Raw genomic sequence first — 8,470 nt, 5'->3', positions numbered from 1 at the left:
CTTAACATCAGTGTTCAATGTCCAAGCACAAAGCACGATTCAGAAAGGCAGAAAAGCAAGCATCAAAACAGTTGCTATGGTCATAAAATCTTATAGTTTAGGTATAGAGTAGTACTAGCACACATACAGGCTATGTAAGTACCATATATTCAAGCATATATTCCACAAACTGTAATTCAACAACAGTCAAAGCTACCCACACTTTCAAGTAACACTGARAGTTTCCCCAGAGTGATGGCTACCACTGCTGCCACCTCCTTCCTTTCTCCCTGCTGCAGCTCAGACTGATTTGATGCAGATTAACTTAGAACTCATTTCCAAACAWCAGTAATTTTTTAAATGAGTGTGGGTTATAACTGAGTAAGTGCTGTATTTTTAACATTAGGGAGAAGAAAGTGTGTGAAACTGGTCACCATCTAATCTTTCTCGTTAGGTAATGTGATCTGAAAAGAGTCTTCTACTTGTTTCTGACCCTCTGCATATGTGATTTTCATTCATCAAACTATCTCCGAGTATTCAAGTAACTTGAACTATTATCAGCTCATCACATTTACATCTTCAGTTGTGTAAGACTGGAATTCCCAGACTGTTCAGCATGCTCCGTTTTTCAGTCCAGTTTTATGAAACTGTAGGGTACACTGCAGAGACAATGTTATTTAAAAGCATGGAATAACAAAATATTCAGTGAAATACTGAAATACCTAAACAGCTTCTCTTATATGAACTTGAACAGTAAGGATAATGTGTAATCCATGAACAAATCAGATTGAGTCCTGACAATCCCAGAGTGTTAAAAAATAGATCGCATACGATAACCACAAGCATCCTGCTTCTTTCTCCAGCATAATCTTGCTAATGCCCTATTCCAACTCCCATTTTCTCAACCTGTTTTTTAATTAAGAAGAGAAAGCTTAGTTTCACCTTCCAGTTCCTCCTCTTCCCTGTGGAGATGGATTTAATAACAAAAGCACTTTTGGCCAAGTTATTTTAACCAGCTGAACTCTTAAAAATGCAAAACTATTTGCATGCTTATGAAATAAACAGAGAACCATTTTCATAATGAAAATTAAGCACAAAAACTTCCAGTTAGCAAAAGCATGAAAACAAGGCTGTCTTAAATTCCATAATAAATTATACTGCATCAGTTGTATACACAGCTGCCTTCATGGAAAGTGACATGTAAAATGACAAAATCGGGGCCACTAGGAAAAGGTGGGGAAAGTACTCCATCCTCATTTCCTACTTTTCCATCTGGTGCAAAAAGACCGCAGGCACCACCACCAGCATCTCTTACTACTTTTGCATTTTCCCCTTCYTTTGTTATATTATTTTACTGCTATTCCAAATTACCACTAGTTGCAGAAGCTTTACGGTCATAGTCCAGAGCTATGGAAAACAGTGTTTAAAACTGCACCTTACCTGTTTATCATTGTGATTCTTTTAGTATGTAGGCTTTCATTATGATAAAAAAAAGTGTTCATATTTAGAACAGAAAAGAGATTAGAGGATTTTAAAACCATATATAATATCTAAAACAAAGAAAGTTTTAAGAGATACACTCTTAAAAGACAAATTACTTTATGGGATTGAAATAAATGTGACCTCAGTATAACAGAGACTCCAACAGAGAAGTGAACACTGTGCAACAACCCTGCCAGTTCTCTATCACAGTCTTCAGGTGTAGATTCATGGCAGCCAACTCAAGCCAAATCYGGACTGCTGCAATCCCACTCCGACTCTTCTCTTGGGCTGCAAATTTTGCAGCAAGTCAAATCAATCTCTTTTTACACAATACTTCTAAGTCACATCAGTTATCTGAAGTAGTTCACATCAGCTGACATKAAATTACTTGTGCCTTTACACTGTAGCTCTGTAAGCACTTTAAACGAGCATAACATGAAGCTGTTGTTGAAAGTAGCAGCCTTCCCCCATTTTCTGCTGCCATAATCTGCCCCCTGCCTTTTGCAAGGATCCAGAGGAAGTGCTGCCTGTGGCTTTTGTGGGCATAGAGCATTCATGGAAGTACAGTGTTAGAGGGAAAAAAAAAAATAACATTAGATGCTGTAGTTACCACCACCACAGTAACCAGCTTTATTAAAAGCAAAAAGATGCCCAAATACTGACATGACACATYAAAATTTTATTAAGGATCTAATTTTATATAATCCAAAAGATTTTAGTATGCGTAATTTGTTATTTATTGGAGGTCATGAGTTAGTAATCATCCTAATCAAAAGTGATTGTCTGCTATGGGAAACAGACAGCACAGCAGCTGACTACCGAAATGAGAGTTTAAGATACGAAAGAAGTCCTTCATTCATAAATTTTTGGTGTTTGGCTCTGAACCAACATCCAGTGTGCACCGAAACACACAATTTCTAGCGCCTCTACTTACTTTACTAGCATATCTGACATAGTGATTTGCAATATCCCTAGTTTCCGGGATAAAATACTAGTTGAAAACAGCCTGCTGGATATTCTACTTGCCAATTACTTCAGGTAAACTTAAAGTAATAGGATCTTTTTGAAAATTATCACCTGTATAGCTAACTGGAGAGGAGATGACTAAGTTGCTGATAGATTTAAATCCCTGGTGATGCTAAGCTTGGGCAATGTGAAATGTTTCAGTATCTTCTACTACTTGCATCAATTCACAGATTTTTCAGCAAGATATTTGTATCCTCTTATCAGCAGGTATCACAATAATATCTCCTTGCAATCTTACCACTAGTTTCACTGAACCCTACAAACTCAACAGTACATTGCTGAATGACTCTTCCCAAATTGAAATGAGTGCTGCCATCAATATGTATCTCCTGCAATAAATATGTATGGAACAGTGAATTACAACATTTTGCAAAGTTAGACCAAAAAATCTTTAGCACTTGTGCAAGTATAGCCTAACTTGACAGATAGTGAATGTTATTCAAGTTCACTGAGCGTGAGAAACTGACAGTGCACAGCATTAGTAGATGAATATTCCTTTTTTTGAAAGCCAGTATTTCTATAAATGCAACTTACTTCGCGGACTTTTTGGTTCAAGCTGTACAGATGGCCCCTAGTGGTGGTACAGAAATGCACACTATAAGTTTTAGAAAACAGTAACCTATCTAAAGCATCAAATCAGACTCACAGCCAGATAAGCAATCACTACAGAAATACAAAAAGACGTGATCTTCATTTGGGGAGATAATTCTTTCTTTAGYAAATACTGTCTCATATTAAGCTTGCTATTACCTCCAGATAGGCTGGATGTAGAATGAGAAACACAGCTGCACAGTCTTCCAAAGCACAGTGCACCTGTAGCTTTAAAAGACCAGTAAGAATTAGGTTGACTTTAGTTTCAAGCTCATCGGTATGTGCTATTCTGAAGCAAGGAGCATAGCTTATACGCTGTAGCAAAGCAGTCAATATAAAAATTTCTGGTACAGGATTCAACAGTTGTGTTCACTTGATGCTGTGGTTACAGTCTTGACAACAGACATAAAAATCAACTGAAGAACAGCAGCCTCTCACCGGGGCCCACTTTAGGCTCTTACGAGGAGCTGCCTGCAGTAAGAGTATGGCCAGTTCCTCTGGTCATATGGCTATCTACAGTCACGATGCCTTTGGGTTCCAAGGTAGGGAATTGGAAAGAAGTTGGTGAATAATTTCATGAAAAGCTATGGAATATGTCAATATGTCACTGTTTATATCTGTAAAAATATTTGTGCCGCTGAGGGATAKTAGGAAAAATTTGCTTGCTCTAGTGAACTTTTAAAGAAAACTAAACACAGGTGTTAATTCTATTCCTCTGTGATACATAACAAAGATTTTCTGACAGCCATGGGAGAAGTGCCTTGGGGTACACTTATGCTCCTCAGAAACCACTTATTTGTTTTTTTTTACAGCATCTACATTCTTTTCCAAGAGACTGGATTGGGAAATAGAAAAAAAATATGCTTATAACAACCACAGACACTGAACAAAGAAATTCTCTTTGAGATATTACATATTTAMGATAATGCATTCAGTTCTTCTCTATGCTAATATTTTTGTACTGTCAAGAGGAGAATCTGTGCAAACAAGGTCCTTAAGAAGGCTGAAGGGCTAGTTACCAAGGAGGACAGTTACTCAATTACTTAATGGGCTGCTCTCCATTTCTGACAATGGAGTTGAGTAGAAGCTACAAGGGACAATTATAAAAGTCTGAAAGGTCTCATGGGCAGAGATACAGCTATAAATATATCTGTTTGGGGATGGGAATACATATATTAAAAAACAAGCAGCAGCTGATTACATACATAAGCATTTGTTTCAGTTGTGCTGTTTAGGGGTCAAAAAGTTTCAACATGGAAACAAAATTTTTTTGCAGTGCTTAACTTCACAGAAGAGTCTTATTTGAAGAGTTAATGCAGGTTACTCATACTGGATCCAGAAGCCTGCAGCACAGCTCCAAACAGCAACCACACAAACGAGATTCACGTATTTTATTAGTCTGAATACCTTCAGCCTAACTGGAGATAGTGCTCTTTGCTCTCTTGTAGACAGATCTAGTACCTTCTGAGGCTACGTAATTTCTGCGTAGAGATGACTATTCTCCAGTTTCTCCTGCAAGACTTAATCAGAAAAAAACCCTAACTCAGCCACCTGAATGGTTGCCTATACGCCTGCAGCTTGTTGACTCTTTTGGTTAATGCAGAACTTCAGCTACGACCATGACTGCCAGATGAACATGTGTTGCCAGGGGCTCACAAAAGCACCTCCTCTGACCTGTCCAGATGTTTGGTAAGGAAGTCTCCCTGACTGTGAACAGAAAGTTAAGCAAGTTTTCACAGTATGTTAAGGTTCATAATAAGGAGAGATTATCCATAAACATTTTACAAGAATTTAGAGGGAGTCCAGATTTCTTCAGAGTGATGCTCTTTGGAGACTGTTGGTATCAATTTGAAAGCAAGCCACCTTAGGTCACCTAGACAAATGTGACAAAATTTTGGGGGAGTGAGGTACATGATGTCCTGCTGAGGAAGAGTACATTTTCCGCCTTCAACTGAGCAATATTTTTGCTGGCAATTATCTCGCTACTGTTTTGGTCCCACCAAGAGCAAAGCAAACTGAAGTGTAGCATCCAACAGTAGTTCYAGGAAACAGGCAGAGGACCACAAGCACAATCAAAACAAGACATTCACCATACTGGGGAACCTGCTTATCATCAGAATGATAGACATCTTTTAGAGAAAACATCTGCTAATATATCTTTCTTCTAGTATCCACTGCTTCCAGGACATCAAAAGCCCTCCAACTTAGAAGTGAAAATCTTTGAGGTTTATGGAGGAGGGTTCAGCAAGAAAGCCTGAACTCAAGTTTCTCTTTTGTCTGCTCCTGTTCACGACCTTCTCAAAACAAGCCCAGTTAGAATCTGCAGCTTAAGTGTCACCGGGGTCACCACTAAGAGATTACTTGCTCCCCAAAATATTCTAATCCTTCAATCCAGCTGCATTCATTCAATTCCTGATAGCCCCAGCTGCAGCAGCCCAGAGATGTGAGGCTGCATGCTGGTCCACAATGGGCACTTCTCACAAAGAATCTAGTCTGGCACACATGGTGTGCTTGTGGACTACCAAAAAAAGAAAAAAAAAAAAACAAAAACAAAAAACAAAAAAACACCCTTCAGGYAAGAATCTTCGTAAAAAGGACTACTACTCAAATAACTTTCCTAAAGTTACACAGCAAGCACACAAACAAGCCACTTTAAAGACTAGGCATCTAACTGCAGTAACTATAGTTATTAACTGAATAATATTAACTGAATAATTCCATATACACAGGTAAACCTTAGTTAGTTGAGATGTGGTTAGGAATGCACATCTTGTATCTTAAAATGTTTTGAAAAGTGATTTAGAAACAAGCAATAGCCATTTTTTCATGTTACATGAATTTACTGCTAGAATACAAGTCACATTTTTTAGGAAATGCTATTTAAATTTAAAAATGCTGCAAAGTTAGGTATATTTTAAAGCATCTAGCTAAGAGGACCAAGGATCAGAGTACACAGTAAAATATCATTTTCACTTAAAAAATGGGTTGTACAGAATYGTAATAAATGAATAAATAAATAACCCTAAACAGGTCTGCAGTACAAATCTAACAAGCAATTTTGCAAAGCAGAATCATTAGTTAGATGTTAAGAAAAAATTAACGTGTTGACCATGCTTATGCTAGAACAAAAGCACAATGGAGTAAGCTAAATGTGTTATTAACAGATACTTTTAAGTAAATTGACCTGAATACAAGTCTTTCTGTCAGTCTCTTGGTATAATTCACTTGCAATCTTACTGCAAATGTTAAAGAGAACATCACTTCAGAGAACTTAAAGTATCAGTTTAAAAGTCTATTTAATTAGTACAAATTTTACAGTACACATATTGGAATGTAATGTGCTATTTTAAGCCTGTCCTTGTCATGTCAACYRGTTTCTAATTTAATAGGCTTTCAAGCATATCAAGATTTTTTTTAATTGGTGTATATATTTACATTCTTCCATTACATATTTATACCATAAAGCRTTCCTGATTATCAGTGTATGGGAATAAAGGCATCTTCCTCACACAYTAAGAAAAGCGGTTAACAAAAATCATTAGATGAGCTGCAGCATCATCACACATACAGGTATTCTGCTCTGTTTTTTGAAACTTAACAGCTGCTATTGAACAAAAAAAAAAAAGAATTAATAACATGAATTAAAAAAAGAAATATAACTGCTCTTACAGAAAGACGCTCAACTGATGAGCAAGTGACATACTCTAGGGAATCAACAGTCATATCAATATACACTAAAGAAAATCCTGTTTCACTAGTTTTCTCCTAAGTGAAAATAGTGGTATTCAGGTATAACAGATTAAAGATTCCCAGATGTAAAGTGATCTACAGATCTCACCTTGAAGCTCAGTGATCTCCCAGCTGCACAATGCCCAAATATTTGGCACTAACTGTTCTACAAAAAACATGAAAATGTAAACACCTCAACACAGATATTTTCTCAATATATAGGATTCCTTAAAAAAATGTTATACTGAGGTAAAAAGTACTCCTTGATTTCAATGGCAAGTCAAAGTGCAYAGCTCCATCTGAAGTAAAGAAAGAGGAAAACAATTCATCATGCCCTTCACATTACACAGCTGTAAATCCCCGAGCAAAGCAAATATAAAACATACCAACATTTTTATGCAATACCATTACTTCCACCCTCACATCTATCATAAGCAACTCACACACCCACAAAGTTTAAAAAGAATCCATTACACAAATCAACATTCTGGCTATCAGAAAATGTTTTCCCTAGTAACCCTTGGCCCAGTCACTTCTCCTTACTTTTGCTTTTCCTCTCTCTCCGAAGACWTCCTGTGCAATGTATCTGCACTTTGAGAAATGGTTCCACATGCTTTCTGAATTTTCTACAATATTTAAGATTATTTTATAATGTAAAGTAACTTTCAGTACAGTAACTGTACCAACACATCTCTCTCTCTGCCTCTCTCTCTCTCCCACGCACACACACACACTCTTCATACCTAATTTCTGCAAACATCAGGTTCAAACCAGCAAAGATCAGGTTCAAATCGAGTTAGGACAGGCTCAAAAGCTACTACAGAGTCCCTTGAGCTGTGGCAGTGCGTGTCAAAAGCAGCATGGTAGCTACTTTTAGTAGTCGAAAGGCTTCCTACCTAGGGTAACAACAACAGCATAAGGCATTTCCACCCCTACCACTCATTCCTAACCTCTTACGCTTGGTCAGGTAAATAGCGTTATGCACCTTTGGCACAAGATTAGAGCCATAACTCAATTACAAACACACTTCATATGAAATATTAAGCAGAAATGGATAGCCTTAAAAAAAAAGCTAGAGTGGAGAAAGAATATCTACCATAGTTTATTTTATTGTGTCCAATTATTTTTGTTGATCCTGGCCAAGTGGTTCAACATAGTTCAGGCTAGGTATGTATGACAGAAAAGAAAACTGAAACCACATCTCCCAAGCCATTCTGACAACTAGCCAAACTTCCTCTCTGCATGTATGAGTACAGCCTTATTCTAAGGTTCATAGAGAACAAATGTGAAAAATTCTAAAAGCTCCAACATATGCAGGATTAAGACAATGCTTAAAACACAGACAATGATCTATAAGAAAGAGCCTTGCAACTTTCAGGCTTCACGTGAACAATATATCATTATAGAAGCAGAAGGGAGAAACCAGCCACACCACTTTAAAAGTATGCTTTACTTTCAGCTTAACCCAAGGTACTCCATGAATGAGTGGCTGTAGAAGAAAAAATTACTGCTGTATTTAGCTTTTGTTTTCATTCGTCTATATACAAAGTACCAGATTTTTGAAGAAACATGCTGTTATTAGAGTTTCAGTAAACCATAGGACAATTCCCAAACCCTTTCCCTTTCACTTGTTCTTTCTCTTTTCCTCTCTCTCATGCTGTTA

General features: G+C 37.2%; 1 protein-coding gene across 4 annotated transcripts in view; it reads right to left on the bottom strand.

Annotated features, from left to right (window-relative positions):
* The window catches only part of ACSL4 (acyl-CoA synthetase long chain family member 4), a 39,454-nt gene that overhangs the window by 27,913 nt on the left and 3,071 nt on the right, over nt 1-8,470 (bottom strand). The window contains exon 1 of one of the 4 annotated variants that reach the window (XM_085319754.1): nt 6,917-7,032. The exons of the other annotated variants lie outside the window; for them this stretch is intronic. The gene's annotated coding sequence lies outside the window, so the exon portion shown is untranslated. Of the gene's footprint in view, nt 1-6,916; nt 7,033-8,470 lie in introns of those variants that run through there. 4 annotated transcript variants of the gene reach the window in all.

Source organism: Rhea americana, unplaced genomic scaffold (assembly GCF_003343005.1).
Source record: "Rhea americana isolate MKP2758 unplaced genomic scaffold, rheAme1 scaffold_6, whole genome shotgun sequence".
NCBI lineage: Eukaryota > Metazoa > Chordata > Aves > Rheiformes > Rheidae > Rhea > Rhea americana.
Note: the sequence above shows the minus strand (reverse complement) of the source record. Positions and strands in the feature narration are given on the sequence as shown.